The 12600-nt window shown below is 38.1% G+C and overlaps 1 long non-coding RNA gene across 1 annotated transcript in view; it reads left to right on the top strand.

Moving 5' to 3' along the window:
- Positions 1–901: 901 nt before the first annotated feature.
- The window catches only part of LOC133478079 (uncharacterized), a 53222-nt gene continuing 41523 nt past the window's right edge, over positions 902–12600 (top strand). The window contains exons 1-5 of the long non-coding RNA XR_009788559.1: positions 902–973; positions 6373–6485; positions 8907–9023; positions 11446–11621; positions 12307–12486. This is a non-coding gene — a long non-coding RNA (uncharacterized LOC133478079). The remainder of the gene's footprint in view (positions 974–6372; positions 6486–8906; positions 9024–11445; positions 11622–12306; positions 12487–12600) is intronic.

Genomic DNA, 12600 nt, shown 5'->3' with positions numbered 1-12600 from the left:
GCATCGTAAAAAAAACCAAGAAAATATGACAAAATGTAGTGTACAAATGCAATTCATGTAAACAATATGTCATTTGTCCATATGATGCCATTTTTTGCCAGCTATAGTACAGTGCAATGACCTGATATAGGATGTTAAAAAGAACCAACTATGGATAAATCTCAAATTCTGTTTTTGTACATGCGAGCACTCGCATAGTTGTAGTCATTAAAATGACCCAACGTGTCACTCGGAAGAGTTGTTCATCATGGGCAAGAAGAGGAAGACTTCTCGTTTTCGTCCTATCTGTGCTGTGGAGCCCGCCGTTCTTTTGACGTCATTACGTCACAAATATCCGACCAACGACCAGCTTCCTCGTGACGTGAGTGGCCACTCTTGTTGAATTTGCTTCCTCCGATTTGCTTCCCTCTTATTAGAACACCGTGAAACAGGCTTACAAATTAAGAAGCATCGAAACATGGGTACGTAAAACAGCTATATAACACCCGCGACTCGCTATTTGCTGTAGTAACTGAAATGTGCGATTACAATGGTTGTTTTTAGTAGCCACAACTTGTGCGCAAGGCGGCTCGAGATGCTCAAAACGCAACAGGATGGCTGAACACTACAATGGTGTTGTTTGACAAACCATTCCCAACCCCCCACACCCCCCTCACGTGTTCGTGTCCCTTGGCTACCACAGCAATCCCTAGCAATCACAAACCCACTTTACCAGCCGCCGCGGGGCTCCTGTGCTAAACAGTAATGTAATTTTTTTTCTTTTTTTTTTCTTTCTTGGTGGTCAGCCAGCTGTTGAACTTTGTCTGTGAGCAGCAACTGAAGCAAAGGCAGAAAACACACGAAGCGTGAGTGAGAGCCACTTTTAATCTTCGGGTCTCGGTGTCAATACTGTCAAATGGTCGCCCGTGTGATACGCCTGCTTTGGAACTGGAACTCCACAAGCTTAATGGCGTGGTAATGTTGCGAGGCATCAGTGAGTAATTGGAATCAACGGAGCCAGTGGCTTCATTTTTGCCTGCTGCGGTCTGGATTTCACTTTGGTTGCCACAGCTAATGCATGCATGAGGTCTATTAAATGCAATGCTGCCTGTGTTAATATGTTGAGGATTTCTTGTGTATTTTATATGATCGTTCTCATAACCTCAAAATGTTCCATGAAACATGTTTGTACATAAATATAACAAAGCACAGGGTATTTACAAAAAGTGGTCTCTCTTAGGATTGAAAAGTCACCTTTTGTTTCTAGTTGTTGGTTTTGTTCATCTCAAGAAGCTGATTTGACATATAATACTAGTCTGTAAGTCACATGCAAATATAAAACCTTGTGATAATATCGCAATAATAGGCAAGTTGTTGTGGACTTGTGCCGTGTATGTGTGATATTAACTTTTAACTTCAAGAGAATGTGCTTTTGTTGACTCTTGAGCCAACTCTTGACTGTTCTCTCCTGAGTTTTTGTCTTGCCTGACATCGAGTGAGCTGATTTGTAAATGCATAGAAACCTCATGAGAAACCTGAGCCTATTTGTTCTCACCCAAGCGCCAACAATGTTCCTCTGAGGCCAAAACTTTCCTCTTTGTGTGATCTATGCCGTTGCGCCTGGGTTAATCTAATTGATTAATTATTGAGAACGCGACATCAAGGATCAGCTTCCTGCCTGTCTGTCAAACAGTAAACTACAGTAGCTCTCGAATAGACACTCGAAAGGTCACAGTAGTTTAGACCTAAGATTAGCCTGCTTTCTATGACACATCTGGTTTGTTTTTAGCACGTATACTAGCTAGACATTACTTAGTCTTTGATGGCAAACTTTTTGATCACAAATGACCGTTTCTCTGTGAAGGGGTCTTTTTATGTGCACAATAAAGAAGTGCACAACCACCTGTTTACTCTATGTTAAACTCATATTTACAGCAGCACGGAGATCATATGAAACAGGCTATACAGAAGCATATGAGGCACATATTAGCTGCTAATGACCCAATAGCCTTTTCTTTCCAGATTGCACAAATCATGCAGCATGTAAAGAATTATTCATATCTTTTTTTTTTTTTTTTTTTAATTCACCCAGATTATTGTGGTATAATTCTGATGACCTATTTTCCCTAACCCATTGTGTAATGTGTAGGCATTTGTAAGTAAGATGGTGACAATGCCATTCTCTTTACTTGGAGATCCTATTTAAATATTGCCTCGACTCCAGCCTTGCTTGTATCCGCAAAGGCCACATTCACCATCTGCCTCATGTCATCCCGTTGTTAGTTGTCACAAAAATGTTAATGACACCCACAGGGGACAGAGAGCCTGCCTTGCACAGTCAAAGATGAGCTGCTATAGTTACTCAAATGAATGGAAAGTCATGTTTTATTTATGCTGCAATTAAAGCAATGATGTCAGTGATTGTAACATTGTGTTTTGTTGATTGTGTTCATTATTAATGCCTAGATCAGACTACAGGATTTTAGCCCCGATAATGGCCCGATTAGCTATGGCAGACAATTTCCCAGATCGGGCCCGACATATGTTGTCGGGAACGACAGAACTTCTTGTAGTGTGACATAATTCACAACCAACGATTTGGTCCTACGATAGCCCTACGACGCCAAAATGAAATGTCTCGCATGTTATATATATTTTTTTTTGCATATCTTCCGTGTAGTGTGACATATCAACGACAAATCTCCGACAGCGCAGGTCGGTGTCGACCAATAGGATTGCGTATTGTGACCAGCGCATTGCCTTCCGTGTTTACCGTTGTCAACATACTTACACTAGGTTGTCAACATTTATTCACACACACAAACCAGTGTTTACCGAAGCTTTAGAGCATGAGTCAACAGAACACCGGCATGATTACGGACAACTATGTGCCCTGCGATTGGCTGGCGACCAGTTCAGGGTGTACCCTGCTTCTCTCCCGAAGATAGCTAGGGTAGGCTCCAGCATCCCAGTGACCCTTGTGGGGATAAGTGGTACAGAAAATGGATGGATGTTAGTGCTAGCACTAGCTTGCTAGGCTACATAACATTTTGTTGCCTGCGAGACATAAAAAAAAAGTAAATAAACATACATCAAGCAATCCTTGAATGAACGTCCTCTCCCGAGCACCAGTGACGACCACCATGTTTTTTCCACATTTTGTCCCCCCCCCCACACACACACACACACACACACCCGATACATTGGCAGTCTGATCCAGACATTACATGCACCACTGTCTTGGCTAAACTCTTACTAACAGGTTTGTGTGTAAACGGAACTTAAAATGTGTCTTCCCCTTTTTCATTGCCGCATAGATTGACTTTTGCAATAACAACCTACTGTATTTCTACAAATCCATTTTGAATAGTTGTCTATTTGGTACTATATATGAAGTAACTTGTATGATTATATCATGAACTGTCATGCTGGATCATCCTTTAAAATGGCTTAACAGTATGGTTTCAGAATTTTAAAAATTGCAGAATTGCACACAGCATAATATATATATTACTGGGAGATCCTGCAAGGCATTCATTCATCTTCCGTTCCGCTTATCCTCACGATGGTACCGGGCGTGCTGGAACCCATCCCAGCTGTCTTCGGGCAAGAGGCGGGGTACACCCTGAACTGGTCGCCAGCTAATCGGAGGGCACATACAAACAAACAACCATTCACACTCAGATTCACACCCACGGGCAATTTAGAGTATTCAATTAACCTACCCTGCATGTTTTTGGGATGTGGGAGGTCCTGCAAGGCATATTATTATTTAATAAAAAAAATAAAGAATTTATATTCCCTATTTATTTTAAAATGTTAGTTTGGCACACCCTTATATTTTAAACCACCGTGTACCCACTTCAAATACAGTGGAACCTCTGGTTACTCACGACCCAGTTTACCAGCAATTTGGGTTATGTACAAAATTTTCATAGAATACTTACTTCTAGTTGCGTATTATTTTTGGTTTGCGAATGGTCCTGGCATGGATGAACAGAAGGATCTATGTTGTGCTACTACTCGTACTACATGACAATCATTGACTCTGTGCATAACCCTTTGATGTAAGATGAAAAGTAGTTGTCCCCTCTGCGACGTAATCTGTTCTAGGCAGAAGTTCCGCTTCCATGTCCTTGATCATCCAATCACAAATCTAATATCATTTGTGACTATGGTAAAATAAATCCAGAAATCATTTTATTTTGTCCAAAATACTATTTACAGTATGTATGTTATAGAATTTAGGGGTGCAGCTATCGAATATTTTAGTATTCGAGTATCCTGCAAAATCTTTTTATCAAATAATCGAGTATTCGAATGCATTATATTTTTGCTTGGGTGAAGACCAATTATTAATACACACACACAAAAAAAGCCCTTTCACTTAAAAATGAACAGCCAATTGTTTTTCTTTCTTATGTAACTATTATTTCTTAAATTCACAGTGAGCATCAAGCAATTTTCTTATCTATTAATATTTTCAGTGAGGCAAGAAAACAAATTTCAGTTTAAAGAAAATTTTTCGTCTTAACATTTATAGGATTTCTTGCATAAGGAGCCTGTTGTGCAACTTCACTTGAGCAGCTAGCATTTTAGGATGTGACATAACAATACAGTAGGTTTGTGGCTGTGCGTTTATTAGCTTCGACCAGACTAACTAAACTGAAGATGAAAATGAAGAGACCTTGTTAGGAAACACAAATATTACCTTAATTTTTTTCACAATCTTTTTTTCTTCTTCTTCTTCTCACCTACAGTACTTGACTCAAAAAGTAGCCACTTGCAGACATGATGGTAGTACACTGGCCATAATATACAATACAGTGTGCGCGACGATAACGTGATGTAACGTATTCAGGGTGCTTGTTAAGCACTCTGAGATGTCTCAGCTTGACAAGTATTTCCTGCCATTAACAAGCAGCTACTGTATATACCAATAGTATGACAGAAGTGGTCAAGGAGGTCAACAATATATGGAAATTAAAATTAAGTTGTAACTTGCTCATTTCTCAACATATTATCATGAGGGTTACTGTTTTGTCAACTCCAAAGCGTATGCTATCAATTCACATGAATAATGACAATCAAAAAAATTATCAAAATGATTAAAAGAAATTTGCAGAAAATTGGTAAACAGAGCAATAAATCTTTCAAATGACAATATGACGTCCCACGTTCACTTTATATATTTATTTATTTTTTCATTAAACAGGAAAGGATGGGTTTCTCTGGATCGGTTTGTTGTGCCAAAACCAACAAATAATTCAGAAAAGAAACTGACAATAGAAAATAAACACCTGAATCAGAATTTCCCCACATTATTATGGAAGAAGACTCGTCTTCCCCTCCCCTTACCCTCCTTAGTTAAAGCCAAGGAGCAATCAACCTTTGTTTATTTTGTGTTTTATTTCTGTATTATATATTCTATTCTATATTGCAGTGTTTATTTTTAACCACACACTGATTTAAAAAAACAAAAACGAAAAAAAAAACAGCAAGTATCACTTTGGGGTTGGAACGGATTAATTGCATTTCCATTCATTTCAATGGGAAACTGAATTTTTCAGGTTACAAGCAGGGTTACGGAACTAATTAATTTCGTAACCTGAGGTTCCACTGTACTTATACAGTGCATACTGAATTTATATTGTGACCTCAGAATTATTGTATATTGTGTAATTCATTATTTAATTATAAGAAATTATGTATACTTCTGGATCATTATCTTTTTTCACTGCATGTCGTCCATTTTGACTCAACATAAATATCTCGGATAAAGATATAAATATATAAAGATATATGGTTCCCTGCCCTATAAAGGTCTACAATAATATTGTTTATCATAAGCAAGAAAGACTACCGGTATGTATATATTTTTAAATGATTAGTATTTGATAATACTTATGGTCCACTTCAGCCTTTCAATCGTAAATATGAAGAGATATGTCAAGAAAAGAGATTACACTGTGTCAATATTGATTTATGGTATCTGTAAATGGCCTGTTATCAGCTGCACAGTATCAGTCTTCTTGAAAATCCAGCATCATTTTACTGATAAGACCCTATCCTACAAAGAATAAACACATCACTTTGAAAGCAATCCTTCATAACCAGACTTATGCTAATTAGGCCTTGTCTTGTGTACATGAACTTGAAAAAGCCCAACTGCTGGCATTCAGGCTACCCTCTGGGTATACTGCATGAGCCAAGTTTTCACTAGGAACAAGACAAATGTATATTTCAAACTGCTGATGAGTCTAGTAGTCCGAAATGAAAAGGCCATCTGTACAGTAACTTTGGGGCAAAAAAACTCTCGAGGCAAGTAAAAGTCTAGAGATGTTCTATTAACTCAAATAATTTTTTGTGATTTTGTTTTTCCTTTTTCAACAGAAGGAGTAGTGATGAGGAGTTCAGCAAATACGTTTGCAGACATGACGAACATACCAGAATACTATGCAGGGAAAAATGTGCTGATCACTGGAGCAACTGGCTTCATGGGAAAGGTACAATAGTAATTGACTTGGCAGGGAGTCAATAGGTCTGACTGAACCAATGTGTGGAACAAGCATAAGCAGATTTTGGTGTCAGCGTGGTATTGTATACTTAGTGAAATGCATTTCTTCCTTTTCAAATACCTTTTTTATTTTTTTTATTTATTAATGAATAATCACATAGCATAATTTAGAACTAAATTGCATATAGGTTATTTGATTAAAAACTTTAGATGAAAATATTTGTTCTACCATGTGGCAATATGTGTGCATATACTGTATAATGTAGGTGGCTTTTTTTTTTATAAAAGGAAAAAAATCATGACAATCATTCTTGGTTCTACTACCTCTCAGTGAGTAGGGCTTGTATAAACAACACTTAAGTTACCATATACAGTTTATTGTCCAATATAATGTTAAAGTAGCAACAAGGAATAGCTTTTTCTTCTTCAATAGGCGACTTAATTTTATGCACTTATACCTCACTTTCGCCTCATGCTGTTGTGATAAATATAAATCCAATGTTAAACTGACAAGGATATGGCATATACACTGAACAAAAATAGCACTTTTCTTTTTGCTCCCATTTTCCATGTGAAGAACTCAAAGATTTAAGACTTTTTACACACAATGCCTATTTTTCTCAAAAAAAAGACAAATCTGTATTAGTGAGCGCCTCGTTTTTGCCGAAATAATCCACCCGACATGTCCCCCATTGAGCATGTTTGGGATATACTGTATGACAGCATTTATAAGTTCCTGCCAATATCCAGCAACTTGACACAGCCGTTGAAATGGGCCAACATTGCTCATGCTATAATCGACAACAAATAAATAAACAACAAATAAAATAGGTTTTAAATCACTACGTTCTATATTCAATTGACAAAGACATTTGTTTAAACTGATTATTATTTTTTTTTGCATATTCTCTCATTTTGAATTTGATGCCTGCAACACGTTACAGAAGACTGGGAAAGTTGAGGAATGCTCAAACACCTGTTTGGAACAGTCCACAGGTGAACATGTTAATTGGAAAACAGTGTCATTTTTGGGAAGCGCATCCCCAAAAGGCTCAATTTGTCACAAGGAAGCATGGGGCGAGGTTCACAACTTTGTGAACGACTGTGAGCAAATAGTTGAACGTTTCTCAACGTACAATTTCAAGGAATTTAGGGATTTCATCCTCTACGGTCCATAATATCATCAGAAGATTCTGAGAATCCAGATAAATCTCTGCACATAAGCGGCAAGGCTGAAAACCAACATTGAATGCCCGTGACCTTCGATCCCTAAAGTTGCACTATTGTTTAAAGGATATTGCCACGTGGGCTCAGGAGCACTTCATAAAACCATTGTTCACCCCGTTTCATCGCTGCATCTACAAATGCAAGTTAAAACACTACCATGTAAAGCGCAAGTCCTATATTAACAACACTCAGAAACGCAGCTGGCTTCTCTGGGCCTGAACTCATCTGAGATGGAATTACGCTAACTGGAAAAGTGTGTTGTGGTCTGATGAGCCCACATTTCAAATTGTTTTTGGAAGTCATAGACGTTGTGTCTTCTGGACCAAAGAGAAAAGGAACATCCAGATTGTTACCAGCGCAAAGTTCAAAAGCCAGCATCTGTGATGGTATGGGAGTATGTTAGTACCTATGGCATGGATAACTTGCACATCTGTGAAGGCACCATTAATGCTGAAAGGTACATATAACCTTTGGAGCATGTGCCATCTAAGCAATGTCTTTTTCAGGGACGTCCCTGCTTATTTCAGCAAAAAAAATGGCAAGCGACATTATGCACGTGTTACATCAGCATGGCTTCGTAGTATAAGACAAGGGAGCACTAGACTGACCTGCCAGCATTTCAGCCCTGTCTCACATTGAAAATGTGTGGCGCATTATGAAGCACAAAATACAATGGAGACCCCGGACTGTTGAGCAACTGTAGTTGTACATCAAGCAAGAGTGGGAAAGAATTCCACCTACAAAGCTTCAACAATTAGTGTCCTCGGTTCCCAAATGCTTATTGAGTGTTGCTAAAGGAAAGGGGATATAGCACAGTGGTAAACATACCCTAGTTCCTTTTTTGTTTGTTTTTTTTGTTTTGCAAACATCAAATTTCAAAATGAGTGAATATTTGCAAAAAAAAATAATCTAAGTGTATTAGTTTGAAAATTAAATATCTTGTCTTTGTAGTGTATTCTATTGAATATAGGTTGAACAGGATTTGCAAATCATAGCTTTCTGTTCAGGTTTGTAATTTCAAAGTAATATAGGAACATTCTGCATCACAATCAGTGTATGGCTGGGATTAAAACCGAACGATGTTGGGGTTGCAAGAACATAATGCTCCATTTTATTGTCTGTATTTTGATTTATGTAGCAATAAGAGAAATATTTATACCCCTTTCCTCTATGACTACTACAGGTAATGTTGGAGAAGCTGCTAAGGTCATGCCCAGGAGTTAATGCTGTCTATGTGATGGTCAGGTCAAAAGCTGGCCAGAGTCCTCAGGCCCGTATTAGTGACATGATCAGCAGCAAGGTAAGAGGTGCTGAGATCCCATGATACCATAGGTTTCTTTTGGAAGACAGGAGTGTGGTATAATGGCATATGATGAAAAACAAAACTGATTTCCTGATGGGTTACTGAAATTGTGGAAAATAGTGGAATCACCAGTCAAGTCAGAAATGGGCAGTAAACAAAAGACCTTGTTGTTTAATTTCACACTTGACAGACACTCAAAGGCAACTATTTGTACACAAACAATAAAAAGTATGATTTCTATATGTCCCCTTTACAGGATGTGTCTGGAAGGAAAACATACTGGTTAAAAAATGATGGACCATCTATTAAATATCTGTTTAAAATTTTACAGAATAACTTAGCAAATCTGCTTACCCACGTATCAGAGGTATATTTCAAAGCCAAAATTCTTTATTTTTTTTTTTCAATTCACATTTGAATTATAACCGAATTTAATTGATTTGTGTATATTTTCTTAGTCCATGAAAATTAAAAGTACGGTAGTATATCTATTGAATCAAACTTTTAGTCAATTTCTTGCGAAGAAAATAACTTGGACAACATTGACGTGTTTTATGAATGCTTTTAAAATATTGGCTTGCACAGTGAAAAGTTTTTTTTTTGTACAACCCCAATTCCAATGGAGTTGGGACATTGTGTTAAACATAAATAAAAACAGAATACAATTATTTGCAAATCATGTTCGACCTATATTTAATTGAATACACTACAAAGACAAGATATTTAATGTTCAAACTGATAAACTTTATTGTTTTTAGCAAATAATCATTAACTTAAAATTTTATGGCTGCAACACGTTCCAAAAAAGCTGGGACAGGGTTACATCACCTTTTCTTTTAACAACATTCAATAAACGTTTGGGAACTGAGGACACTAATTGTTGAAGCTTTATAGGTGGAATTCTTTCCCATTCTTGCTTGATGTACAGCTTCAGCTGTTCAACAGTCCGGGTTCTCCGTTGTCGTATTTTATGCTTCATAATGCGCCACACATTTTCAAAGGGTGACAGGTCTGGACTGCAGGCATGCCAGTCTATTACCCGCACTCTTTTATTACGAAGCCACGCTGTTGTAATACCTGCAGAATGTGATTTGGCATTGTCTTGCTGAAATAAGCAGGGGCATCCATGAAAAAGACGTTGCTTGGATGGCAGCATATGTTTCTCCAAAACCTGTAAGTACCTTTCAGCATTAAAGGTTCCTTCACAGATGTGTAAGTTACCCATGCCTTTGGCACTAACACAGCCCCATACCATCACAGATGCTGCCTTTTGAACTTTGCGTTCATAACAGTCCGGATGGTTCTTTTCCTTTTTGGCCCGGAGGACACGACGTCCACAATTTCCAAAAACAATTTGAAATGTGGACACAGAACACTTTTCCACCTTGCATCAGTCCATCTTAGATGAGCTCGGCCCCAGAGAAGCCAGCGGCGTTTCTGGGTGTTGTTGATAAATGGCTTTTGCTTTGCATAATAGAGTTTCAAGTTGCACTTATGTTGCGCCGTACTGTATTTACTGACATTGGTTTTCTGAAGTGTTTTTGAGCCCATGTGGTGATATCCTTTACACATTGATGTCGGTTTTTGATGCAGTGCTGCCTGAGGGATTGAAGGTCACGGGCATTCAATGTTGATTTTCGGCCTTGCCGCTTACATGCAGTGATTTTTTTCCAGATTCTCTGAACCTTTTGATGATGATATGGACCGTAGATGATGAAATCCCAGCTTTTTTGGAACGTGTTGCAGCCATAAAATTCTAAGTTAATGATTATTTGCTAAAACAATCAGGTTTATCATTAAATATCTTGTCTTTGTAGTGTATCCAATTAAATATAGGTTGAACATGATTTGCAAATCATTGTATTCTGTTTTTATTTACGTTTAACACAACGTCCCAACTTCATTGGAATTGGGGTTGTATATTCAATCAAAGCAAGCCTTCGTCATGCATTTACCCCACAATTATCATGCCAGTCTATGCTTTTGAGCGGCACCTAATAATTACTAAGTGGCAGAATGAAATAGTCGGCGTAGATAAATCATGCGATTTTTGTGTACGATGTTTTGTACAAGTGTAAATGTAAGTATGAATTGTTTGTTTGTGCTCTGCAATTGGTTGGTGACCAGTTCAGGGTGTACCCCGCCTCTCGCCCAAAGTCAGCTGGGATGGGCTCCAGGTCACCCACGACTCAACCCTCGTGAAGATAAGTGATATACAGTAGAAAGTGAATGGATGTTCTTGGGTCTTAGCTCTATGATGTCTTTGGGTTATCTGTTGGAAATTAAAGGTGTTGCGTTGTGACTTGGTCACTCATCTGCCTTTTGATCATGAAACATTAAACATGGGAGGCACTTATTCAAAATGGCTCTGATTGAGGATTACTTAGTGTTTTTTTATTAAAATATTTCTTGCTGTTAGTTGTTCGATAGGTTACAGGATGAACAGCCATGCTTTGCAGAGAAGATCATTCCAGTGAGCAGTGACCTCACAAAGCCAGAACTGGATCTGAGTAAGGGGAATCTGAGTTTACTAGCTGAAACCATCAACATTGTCTTCCATTGTGCCGCCACCATCCGCTTCAATGAGCCATTGAAGTGAGTTTTTTTTCATTGCAAACTGCATTTCAAGGTCTTTCTTTCTTGGAATGGAATTCTAACTGTGTTTATTTGTGCAACTATGTCATTTAAAGTGAATGATTATGTAAAGCGTCTTTTGAATATTTTGAAAAGTGCTATATACTGTAAATGTATTAAGATTAAAGGGCTAGTGAATGCATAAATATGTGTTTGCTCAACTTGTTGCTCAACATGGTATGCGGCATGAACCAATGTTTGCAGTACACATAAATGTGACACCTGGTTCACTTACCTCAACAAAAGAAAAGCTTTGTTGTGTGTTTTCCTTCTGTACAAAACGGTGCAGTGCCTTTTGATTAATAGTGAATTTAAGCGGGGAGGTTGCTTTTTAAGTGCAAAAGCATATTAATTTTAAACTACATTTGGATAAGCATAGGTCTGGTTAGGTGCTTAAACAATTAAGGCTGATGGGTTTTTGTATAACATCTACCAACTGACTTTTGTTTCTAAAGATTTACGTACTGTACGGAATTTTACATTTTGTTGTCTGCAGACTTATATAACTTTAAATTATGTTTCTTGGTTCTAGGCAGTAGCTAATTTTAATACAAGACTTCTGTACTGCGCAGCTGTGTGAAACACAGCACGGCTGTGTTTACCTTGTTCTGATTGTCATTTTACCTTTTTGAAACTTTCCTCTCAGAGATGCAATGCAGTTGAATGTCTTGGCCACCCAGAAGATGCTCGCTCTGGCTCATAAGATGAAGCATCTAGAAATCTTCATCCATGTATCCACAGCCTATGCCAACTGTGATCGAGAGCTCATTGAGGAAATGGTTTATCCTCCCCCAGTGGAGTACGTCAAACTCATTGATGCACTGGAGTAAGTTAATTTTGACTTTTACCAAATGCAGTTACCAGCCAGTTAATGTTATCAGATGACGTGCACGATAGCATACTCCCCAGACATGTCACCCATTGAGCATGTGTGGGATGC

Source organism: Phyllopteryx taeniolatus, chromosome 5, assembly GCF_024500385.1.
Source record: "Phyllopteryx taeniolatus isolate TA_2022b chromosome 5, UOR_Ptae_1.2, whole genome shotgun sequence".
In the NCBI taxonomy this organism is placed as follows: Eukaryota; Metazoa; Chordata; class Actinopteri; order Syngnathiformes; family Syngnathidae; genus Phyllopteryx; species Phyllopteryx taeniolatus.
The sequence above is the reverse complement of the archived record's forward strand: the minus strand, read 5'-3'. Positions and strand labels throughout refer to the sequence as shown.